Source organism: Ranitomeya variabilis, chromosome 6 (assembly GCF_051348905.1).
Source record: "Ranitomeya variabilis isolate aRanVar5 chromosome 6, aRanVar5.hap1, whole genome shotgun sequence".
Lineage (NCBI taxonomy): Eukaryota > Metazoa > Chordata > Amphibia > Anura > Dendrobatidae > Ranitomeya > Ranitomeya variabilis.
Genome location: NC_135237.1, coordinates 335,068,401 through 335,080,498, shown reverse-complemented (window position 1 = coordinate 335,080,498; position 12,098 = coordinate 335,068,401). Strand labels below are relative to the sequence as shown.

Here is a 12,098-nt window from a genome sequence, read left to right as displayed (position 1 = left end):
AAAGAAGTAAGCGAAGAAGACTTTCCAATGTGTCAAGGAAACTTGCATGTATCCATAAATAAGAAAACAAGCACTCATTTACTGTACGGCTACATATGGAGACAATCAGAAGGGTCGAGAATTGTCCGAGGACTGAGTCTTTGGAAGAATACAAGAAGTCAATATTTACAAATAAGAGATATCATCCAACTTTTCACTGTAGGGTTTTCGGGTGGGGGTTGCAGGTTCACGTTACATATTGTGTATTACATTGCCAGTAGGCAAAGCCATCTAGTCTATGACGCTGGATGTTCAGCTCAGTATGTGCATAGTACAAAGAGCGCACAGTGTGGAGGCCGACTGCAGTGTTTTACAGTACAGGGTCCCAAGACAAGGATAGCATTTGTCTGCCTGAGAGCGCCATTCTGCTAGTAATGACTTACAGCTGGAGCACGCTGTCCGCTCGCATCATCTGCCTCTCAAAGCCTTTATTAAATCTGGGCTCTTTTCACTATCCTTAAATTCCCTCAGTTGCTTGGCTGGACCAGGAGTGCTAGAAGTCATGGGAATATCTGTGGCAATGTGCTTTGTGTCCATCTCATTAGGGATTTCCATACACTACAATGCACAAGGCTTATATATCTTATCAATCATACGAGTAGCTCCAAGGATTTTAGAGCCAGAGGGCATGTTATTTTTTTTTTCTTACACTTTTTTTTTTTTTACTATGTGAAAACAGCTTTCGAAAATTCCCTTTAATGAGAAATTCATACATATGGCAGACATGTCAAGACATGTCACCTATTGTGGAGTTAGCCACGTGCAGTTATTATGGTGGCCACTAAATGGGTCTGATCCGCATGTGGAATCATAGTACTGTAGTTTAAAGGGGTATTGCATTTCCAAGATTCTATCCCAATATGTAGTACGTGTAAGCGAGGGGTAAGCAACATATCGAATCAGAAGAACTAAATTTCTACTTGGAGGTAATTGGTAATAAATGAATTATTATTATTATTATTCCTACTACATTTTGGGATAGAAACGCTCACACTTTTTTTCCCCTACTGATTTATTTAAAGCTTTAGGCTTTTTTTCATAGCATTTTTAGTGTGTGGAGTTTTTTGTCACATTTAAATCATGCATTTACCTGGCAATTCTATATAATAAAAATGTATTGGAAAGATGTTTCAAAAAACGCTATACCCAGCATGAAGCATATTAGGGGGGGGGGGGGGGGGGAAGTCTCAAAACGCCACTATAACACCACAAATCAAATACATTTCAACAGTCAACAGACTTCAAAGTATTTAAAAAGAAAAAAAACAAAAAACACAGGTTCACAACAATGCAAAACGTTTGTCACGCTAGGTTGTGCAGACATGTTATGGTCAAGTAGCTTTTTTTGTCTAAATAAAGTGAACTAATTAAGAAAGTCTGTAAAAAAAAAAGTTAATAACTGTAGCGTTGATTGATATCTATCAATATATGGTTTTCCCCAACCATCCCATTATCTTGAAGAGCAGATAACACAACTAGACTAAAATAGAAATGAAAAAAAGTCAAGAGAAAAAACAAAGCAGGCTCCAAAAGCATCATTCATCTGCAACATAGAAGTAGGACACAGTACCAGCATCATGTGCTTTTCCAAGATTTGGGAGTCACATGAGATTTGTAACAGGAGAATGGCAGAGAAGGAGAACGAGCTCAGATGCAATGTTGGCCGCCTCATTTCTAGAGAAGTGCAGGGGTAGACTTCAGAGTCACATCGCTGGCCATGTGCTTGGGCAGGTGGGGCCATGCAGCATGGAGATGGCTGGATGTCACAGACAAACTGGTCAGCCAAGGAATGCTTCTGTCACAGGATAGGTCCGCTCTCAGCAGCAGCAGATGCACTATATATGGCATGTTTACGGCAATAGCAAAATGACACATTAGCCCTCCTGTTCATATTATATGGGAACTTGGAGACGTTCTAAGGCAGCAGCGGTGCAGAACACAGTCCGAACGGCACTGCCCCAATATCCATGCACTAAGGCTCAAGATTTACAATGCATTCTATAAATTGAAAAAAATATTTACAACATTTTTTTCACAAAACAGACAGATTAAGAATAATTTTTATTTTTGTAGCGCCAACATATTCCGCAGCACTTTACAATTGCCCAGTACATCAGTTGCTACTTATACCATAGGGTGGGCTGATAAAAAAAAGTATGTTTATATAGGGTCGTATACTAACTTTTAGAAATAGGTATAAGAAAAGCAGACAAAAATAAACCAAATTATTATAATATATACATATATATATATATATCATAAATCTGCTAGGACTTTAGACCGGGGAGCTGCCTAGCAATAAAGGGTTAAGGGTACCGCCTTTCTGTTTCTTCCGTGCTGCAGAATGATGGGCATAGACATGTGCACGTTCTGTGTCTTAAGACCTAAACAGCAGAGTCTTTCTTTGCCAGCTGCTGTTCCTGATGAAGAACCTTGCCGTTCATTCTCCCGCCTCTACCCCTTTAAATCATCTAAACATCATTTAAAGAAAGAAAAGAAAAACAAACTGTACCTCTTTTTTCATTGCAAGGCTGGATTATGGAGAGGTTGTAAAGAAATAGAAAAGAAAAATAATCAGATGATACAGAGCAGCAAACAGATTCAGAAAATCTTGCTAGACCTGTTAGGCGGCATTGTGTGCCCGCTTATACCGCAGTGCTGCGTGTTGCTATGGCCCTTTCTTCTCGCATACCTGTATGCTACTAAGCACAGGGCGGTTGCAAGATTATGATGGGAGACAGCACTGCACAGTTTTTCCATTTAGGTATCGGAATGTTAAAATCTGGCCAAAAATGATGGACCATTAATCGGACTTTTGCGGATTGTATGTAACGGTCACGCTTACAAGCTCATGCAGCCACAGTCGTCTGGCAATAGTCAGTTTCCCTTGCCTTAAAAATAGCAACTGTTGGCCATCTAAGTGTACAGTTTGTTACTGCAGCTGAAACAATAGCACAATGCTCGCCTCGCTTCCTGACACCCCTTAACTGGATCAGGCACAGCATGGAAAAAAAAAAAAGTGTTAAACTGTGCAACATTTCACTACTGACCAATGGCAATATTAGGGCTCCCTAATAGTCTTATTTACACCGACAGGCGGCAATAAATGACCACCAGACTGTGCTGATTAGTTGTCATTCAACAGCCTGGTTAAGCTTCAGATGCACAGTGAGTGATCAGGAACAGATCACTCAGTATGCATAGGCTGCCATTGTTCTCGGCAGCACAAGTCCTGTTTACACAGAATGTGCTGCTGAGAAAGATCATTTCACCCAACAAAAACATTTTGCTTATTCTTCGGGTGATTGGCAGCCTGTTTAGACTGCAAGATTATCAGGAAACAAAACCTTATTCATTACAACACATTCACACAATTCCAGGCTCATCAACAAACATGGTATTGAAGTCTCAGGGTGATGCACAGACTTATGATTTATACTGCCTGATTATTGGGAAAAATCATTCTAAGAAAAGTGTGTTTTTTTATTATTGGCCAGTAAAGGTTGCCGATCACCCAAAGATGGAGCATTATGTTCGCTTGCCAGGTGAAATGATCTTTTGGTTGGCCTAAAGGATCATGGTTCTCAGCAGCATATTGTCCTTTGTAAACAAGTGCTGCCGAGAACAATCGCTGCCTATGCCAGTATGTCAGTATTAGATGGTACGGTGTACATACTATGTTGGGGCTATTAAAACACAGCCAATTGGCAAAGATGTACAAATCGGCGGGTAGCATGATTTACACTGACCTTAAGGCCATTAACAATTTAAAAAATGTTGGAATTAAAAATAAAACTTTTTAATGGATGCCATAATGGATGCCATATTGATTGCATCTCTGGTATCTGGTTTTGTTTTAGACGAGTCTGATCCCCAAAACGGATCATCGTGCAGACTTTGATTTTCTACAAGAAGAACATCGGTCCACACGCAGAAACGTTTATTTGAACCACCCCATTTACTAGCATTAGTACGTGCGATGTACATGTTCACACAGACCGCAAAATATGGACTGAAAATATGGTTGTCTGAACAAGCCCTCCAATAAACAGAAATTTAAAAAAATTAAAGTGACAAAGTAATGGGTGGGAATAAAGATTTAAGGTTTCCTTTATGATTATTTCACAAAATGTTGTGGCTTTTGTGCATTTTTTCCTATATAGAAAAGTACAAAACAACCTGTGCCTGAAACTACACTTAGGCCACGTTCACACACTGAGTATTTGGTCAGTATTTTACCTCAGTATTTGTTAGCCAAAACCAGGAGTGAAACAATCAGAAGAAAGTATAATAGAAACATATGCATCACTTCGGTATTTATCACCCACTACTGGTTTTGGCTTACAAATACTGAGGTAAAATACTGACCAAATACTGAGCGTGTGACCGTGGCCTTATAGTGATGGCGTTACTTTGGTGTCATGTCATCTGGACTCCCAGAGCCGTCAGTGCCCCTAGCACGTGAGAACCAACCCCAGACACTTCTAGGGTCTCCAGAAGAGGGCAATCTGCACAATTCATTTATGCCGCTGGTTTTATTTTACATCAGTGGAAACAGCAGCCCTTTACAAGATCAAAATAATCAGATAGTAATCTTGCTTGTACCTCATCCGCGGAAGGGGTATAACACTTTGCAAGGCACTGTGCCATGACTTTTTCGTGTAGTATTTCGAAGTGTCCAGAAGCAATTCGCCCCTAGAAGGTAGCACTGGAAAGCCAGCATTCCACAGCTAAGGTATTTGCAAGGAGGCCACAAATGAGTGGAGATGGCCTGCAGACCTGAAATGCGAGTGCCTAGCAACAGAAGAACCTACTGAAACATGCACAGAGCTCGCAGGATGCTGGCGAGAGAGACCCCGATGGGTCGACGTTCCTCAGTCTCCAAATAATTCAACGTTATAACACATTCAGCTTATTGCCTTTAGTTTTTATTAGACCAGATGAAGGAGGAGAAAGGGAAAAATAAGACGCAAGACCACGATTTCAAAGTAAAGCAGTAAAATATAAAACACAGATGCTGGGTAGTTTGTCATCATCATTGATAGATGTCAGTAGGCCAGCTAGAGAAAGAATGACAGAATATAGTGTGGGATGTTGGGCAGGCTACATGTAACAGTTGTGCACTCACTAACAAATGCTCCATTCATGAAGCAAAGAACTCTGGAGGATTCTAATTCTACAGTAAAATGGAGGGTTGCCGTCTCCTCTCCCTCCCACACAGCTGGGCGAGATATAGTACGGAGGGCCACATGCTCATCCCCATCATTAGTGGTCAATAGCTGCAACCTGGATAAATCAGTTTTTAGATTGCAAGCTATTGATATTGTAGAGCGCCAGTAGATAAATAACCCAAACACCTCAAAATACCATAAGTCATAAGTGGCTCTTTAGTCACTTCATCCCTAGAGTAACTCCAAAATTACTCGTCAAGGACAAAATTGGAATGCTAGAGTTGAATTTTTTATTTTTCACAAAAATACTGCCAAATTCCTGTTAGGGCTGGTGCAGATAGCCATCATCCGAGAGAATCGGACACTCTAAATCAAACTCTGATCAGAGTGTCAGCATAGTGTGATCTGATTTTCTCTGATGAGGAGAAAAAAAAAAGTCTCCATCTCCTCCATCCTGTGATTACGTGGAAATTGGACTGCACTCAGATGTCATCAGAGTGCAGTCCGATGTTTTCCACGCACCCATCGACTTGAACGGCTGAAAGCAATCCGAATATGGAGTCAAACTCGGGCATGGAGCAATTTTTTCCTTGGACCGGCTCTGTCCGAGGAAAGAATTGGAAATGAGCATGGCCCCATACACTAACATTGGTCTGGGTGTGATCTGATGCTTTGTCAGACAGCATACACACTTGTCTGCACCAGCCCTTGTACTGTAACATATTAATCCCACTATTTATGGCCACAACACGTGACCATTTATTTAATTCCCAGTTGTTGTTTTTTGCCTTTTTACTGACAACCTAAAACGACTTAAAAACAAATAAACTAATTCTTCGGAAACATTATACAAATGTAACTTTCATATAATGTCCCAATAAAGACCAGTGACATCTGCAGTCCCATACTTGCCACATGTGGACAGGACTCACTACTACTAACTGTAATTACACATAATCTAGGCGAATTGTCCTTTGGTAACATCAACTACGCATACACGAAAGATAAAGTTATCTTCACCCTCTAATTGTAGACTAGTCCCTGATACGCTAGTTAGTCTGGTTAAATATTTGCCCGATTATCAATAGCGGTATATATACACCTATACTTCTCCGAGCTGGCGTGGATCTATTCACCTATTGTTGAAATACAGAATGTAAAGCATCTAGTTTTCCAGTTCTTCAAAGATAACTTGGGGTGAAAAAGAACTTTTGGAGGCTGTGTGCATCTATATAGACTAGCTATTGCAAAATGTCTCTGCTAATCTCCCTCTCCCTTCTGTGCTACAAATCTCCAGGCAAGAGGATGCAGGCCAAAGTACAAGGCAAGAACATTGGCCAACTGTTGCTGCAGCGGCTCTCCTCCTCCTCCCATCAGTGTGTGGCTCCTTCCCTCCAATCCTCACCCCGCCAGCAGGTTCCCCGCCTGCTCATTCCCCATGACTGACAGTGGTGCTCTGGTAAGCAGAAGGTGAAATCCATCAGAGAAGAGAGAAAACTGCCTGGAGTGTCACAATGTACCAGTAACCCTGCACAATTCACAAGTGGCTTTATCTCAGCCATCTTGTAATGTAAAACTGATACAACTTACTGATACAACTTAGGACTAACCACTGTAAAAAAAACAAAAACAAACAAATACTGAAGATTGAATGCCTCCTGAAAGGACAATATATTTCGCTACAAGACAATCTAACATCTTTTGTGAAATGTTCCTCCTCTAAATCAGAGGCAGACAAAAACGCAGCAGACCGCACGATTGGGGAGAATAAATAGCAGAAAAAGAGCTCTCATCCTTTTGACCTTGGACTCATTTGCTTCATCTGAGTCTTTGGGTACATTCTCTTTGCTAACCACTCAGCACACTGCGAGCTCTGATAATAATGGTTAATGTTTACTGAAACCTGCGCATGAACTGTACTAAACCTGATAGCAGAACTTTGCCTGCTCAGCCCTCCAAGCATCCATGCTGCACCACTTTTTATATTCAACTTTATTAAGTTTTTAAAAGTTTAACAAGGTACAAAGTTTAAAAAAGTACAAAATTACAAAAAAGTTGTGAAGTAGAAGTTCAAGAAAAAAAAAAAAGAATAAAGCAGAAACTTGTAAAAAAAATAAAAATAAAAAATTACCATATGTATGGAGCTTAAGCTTTGGGTATTGTGTTCGCATGTCCAGTAATGACCCATTAGAGGGGAGTCAGCAGCAATCTGTTGGCAAAAGAAATTGTGCAGACAGTTTTTTAAGTCCGTTTTTCAAAAACTGATCTCTGCTGGATCCGTTTTTTTTTTTTTTTTTAAACATTGAAGTCTATGGATCTGTTAATTAGCCATCCGTTGTTCTCTTATTTCTAACAGATCAATTTTTGTGCTTGCTGGATCCGCTAGAAATGGAAGACAACGGATGGTTAATTAACAGATCCATTGTCCATAGAGTTCAGGAGATCAGTTTTTGAAAAACGGACTAAGATTGTGTCTACACAACTTTTTTGCCAACGGATTGCTGCTGGATCCGTTCCAACGGATCGTTACTGGACATGTGAACATAGCTTTACCTGTTGTAGCCGCACCAGAGCGATAGCGTTGGAATTTGGAATAATATAGCGACATACTGGTGCATGTAAAGATGTTAAGTTGAAAAATGCATACATTTTACATCTTCATTTATTTTACTGGCTCATATAGGACCATTAATTTTCATACTGCTTTCCAGACATCATCCTTCAGAAGTCCCAAAACGGATGCCCATTAGTTCCTGTGTTACACCATCTATTTGCAAAGTTGTAAATGATGATGTAGGACTTTTTTTTGCATATGATTTTTTTTAAATTTATTTTATGAATGTTAGATGTGCCAACAGTGCCTGGCTCCTTACATACAACTGGGTGGGCCAGATTTAGCAATTCATGTACATATTCGCCCTACCCCAAGGCAAAGATATTAATGCCCTGGTTGTTACGTCTTGAGACAGTTTATGCTAACACTATGAACGTGATAAAAAAATCACCCTGTCCCACCATGAAGATGGACACCATGTGTATCAGGAGTACATTCAAATGAGAGATGCTTTATTTTTGCATCCATTGACTTTGTGAACAGAGCACCCATTTTGGCGTACAGGCAAATTTATTTTGCCAAAACGCAGTTTGTAACACAAAAAGCTAGTTCAAACATTGTCAGTAAACTGTTGGTAGGTCTGAACAAGCCCTTGCTGGTCCTCTTGACATTTTTATCCCCAGCAAGAAAGGAGAACAACTTAAAAAAAAAAAGGTGTTCCATCTAGTTGTACCTTCCCCCAGCAGAAGGATGCTCTCAGGTGTACAAAGGTAACTTACATTGTGTACTGTCACAGCAGCGACAGAACCGCAATCTCCCTGGAAACATGCTGCACCCTATGTTTGATGAACAAACAATGGTACCTTTTAAGCCAGGACCAAACTGGCTGAGCAAGGGGCGGCCAAACAGTCAAAGAACGTTCAGAGCCAAAGTGATAACATGCATGAATTCATTTCCGGAACACATTTGGTAATACCTCCACATACATGTGTAGCATTAGCTCGATGCACATTATCTCACCAGGGTCTCCACCAAACTATCGATTACAATGACTGTCAGCACAGTGCGTATCCAGCTCTACAATGGGCACCCCGCCTCATCAATTCTGTATTACCGCTGTCATACACTCCTAACCAGCTCCAGCAAGCAGTAAAATAAGGTGCGTCTCTGTATCCCTTCATCCAGGAAGAAGTGCAGGCAATCATCGACACACCACCACAAAGTTACCTGGCCCTGGGGAGTGGCAGGACCTATTGTGACTTGAAGGAATCTCGGCAGTGGTTACATGCTCAAACATGGCCTAGCGAGAGAAACACCGGGACGGTGCAACAGAACAGGATCTTTTACTTTAGAGGTACCTTGCTGCTACCCTTTCCTGGTCCACACTATACACATTTCTATATTTCGCCAACATAAAGCAGAAGAAACGTTCCAGTTACCACAATAAATCGTGGTCTAGCCGCCAGTAAAACAAGAAGAGGATGGCAGCTGCAGAAAGGGTAGCACCTCTTCAGAAAGCACCACCAAGTCTCACTAGTCGAGTCATGTTTGACAGCTATGCCGGATACAGTTACATTGGACCTGCTGTCCAAAAACAAACGCAGATGAAAAATAAAGCAGCAATCGATGGCCACTACTGTGGACATCTGCACCCGTTCTTTTACAGGAGACCCTTCCAAAAGCCATGGAAAAACAGAAAGTGAGATATCAGGGTTTCCAAAATACAGTAAAATGTCTACTAAATGATGGAAGGGTTAAAACGAGGAGAAAAAGACAAGAAAAACAAACATAATATGTGAAGGTGTCTCAGGCACAAGGCTTGAAAGGAGCAACAGTTGGTGCCCAGAGCATATATCCCCCTCCCCCTGCTCTCCATCTCCTCCACACCCTTCCTACAACTATCACAAATCCTCAGGCCTCACGACTGCCAGCTGACAGAACTGTTTAGTCAGCAGCGAGAGGTGTAGATGCACAGAGGAGTCCAGCACCGCTGTCCGCAAAGTGCTCCCCGCTTCACCATAGGAACTGGAGTTTACTAAATGTACCGGACACCAGATACATCTTCGGTATCACACGTGTGAACAGTATAGGAATATGCTCACAAAGGGGGGGGGGGTCTAAAGAAAACCATAGGGTACAAATATGTTGGTACACACATGGACAACAAACTGATGGTAAAATAAGGACACAGATGACACACTGATAGTAAAAAAAAAAAGAAAGGGACACACGGATGGCACACTGATGATAAATAAGGACAGACGGATGACACACTGATGGTAAAATAAAGGACAGATGGATGACACACTGATGGTAAAAACAGACACACGGGTAACACGCTGATGTTAAAAAAAAGGACTCACGGATGATATACTGATAGTAAAAAAAAAAGACAGATGACACTGGTAAAACAGACACATGGATGGTAAAAAAGGACACACTGGTGACACTCTGATGGTAAAAAAAGGACACATGGATGACACACTGATGGTAAAAAAAGGACACACGGATGACACGCTGATGGTAAAAAAGGACACACGGATGACACGCTGATGGTAAAAAAAGGACACACGGATGACACGCTGATGGTAAAAAAAGGACACACGGATGACATACTGATGGTAAAAAAAGGACACGGATGACACACTGATGGTAAAAAAAGGACACACGGATGACATACTGATGGTAAAAAAAGGACACACGGATGACATACTGATGGTAAAAAAAGGACACACGGATGACACGCTGATGGTAAAAAAAGGACACACGGATGACACACTGATGGTAAACAAAAGGACACGCGGGTGAAACTAGTAGCATTTTTTCACGTACATGTTTAAACACGGGTTTCTGAATGAGGCCTTAACCAGTAAAACACTGGGAGCCCTCGGAAGACGCACATAAGAGATGATTGTGCTGTACTTTATTTTTTCATCATGGACCCATTAATTTAAATAGTTGAGTTTCATCTGTGACTAGGATGAAAAAGGACAAGTCTCCAATGATATAATTTTGTGGACAAGTGAACAGCCCCAAAAGCTATAATGAGTATGTGAAAAAAGGATGGCTTAATGAGGCACAAGGGTTTGAGCACAATATATTTTTTAAAACAGTTCTGCTCTGAATCGCACCGGCAAAAACAGCAAACTAAATGCTAAAAACAATGAACACGTGTATTTTTATATAGAAACAAATTGCTGTTCATATATTCAGGCTTTTGAGTTTTTTTAACCACTTAAGGTCTCCAATGATGCCAAGCGGTTGAATAAAGTCACCTGATGTTCAAAACCTACAAAAAAAAAAAAAAACACCCAGGAAACAAAGCCTGAGGGCGTTCGCCAGCCTGGAAAGACGTTGTACGCACACATACCCTAACAGTCTAGTAGTTTTTTTTGGAAATGTAGAAATTTAGGGGCGATATATCAAAAAGTGATACAAAAGTGGAATAGACCATGACCATCAATCAGAGGCCACCTCATTTTTCAGTGGCTGAACCACGCACCTGTTGGTTGCTATGGGCAACTACTGCAATTTTCCCTTTCACTTGTTTTAATACAACTCCCCACTGTGTCCAACATCTAAATGCTGTTTGCAAGATCAAAAATTGACCCCCAAAAAGTGTAGTAGATGTCCATTGCAAGCAACCAGACTGCAGCTTTCAATCCTGAAATGGCCTTTTATAAAGTAAGCATACTGGTTGCTAAGGGCAACTGTGCCAGATTTCCTTTGCCCTAGCTTTAATAACTCTGTCCCAAGTAACATAACATTTGCTTGAATTGTTTCTAGGAACCCTTGGAATACTTCCCATGTCCCCATATATCGGGATCAATTGGTCCATTGTTGTAATTATCTGCAGTGAAGTCTCTACGATAGTGATGTAGTGGCTGCAGCGTGTATACAGCTTGGGTTAGATGCCACACCCAAAGCTTCCACTGCACCCGAGATACCCCAACCACTGTGGTATCAGGCCACGCTATGCACCATTTCTGGGGGGTTTCTCAGGGTGTCCAGATGTCATCTGTAAGTGTCCTTTGAAAGAAAAGTGGAATGTAATGTGACTAGGGATGAGCAGACCGGAGGAAGGTTCAAGTTCTGGTACCCGAACTGAACTTTGGGCAGAACTTTAGTTCAAACTTCGGTTCGGGTACCAGAACCCCATAGAAATCAATGGTGACCCAAACTTTGGAGCTGGAAAATCTCTCTCCTCCACGAACTGTAAAACGGACTACCAGGAGAAGTCCTGTACGGAGGTCAACGATGGACACTGAGGTACGAATCCCAAACTTTACAATACTGGTTCCTTCATCTCTAAATGTCACATTCTTCAGTTTGTT

General features: G+C 41.2%; 1 protein-coding gene across 1 annotated transcript in view; it reads right to left on the bottom strand.

Annotated features, from left to right (window-relative positions):
- Positions 1-12,098, bottom strand: part of RREB1 (ras responsive element binding protein 1) — an 87,426-nt gene that overhangs the window by 59,350 nt on the left and 15,978 nt on the right. The gene's annotated exons all lie outside the window — the stretch shown is intronic.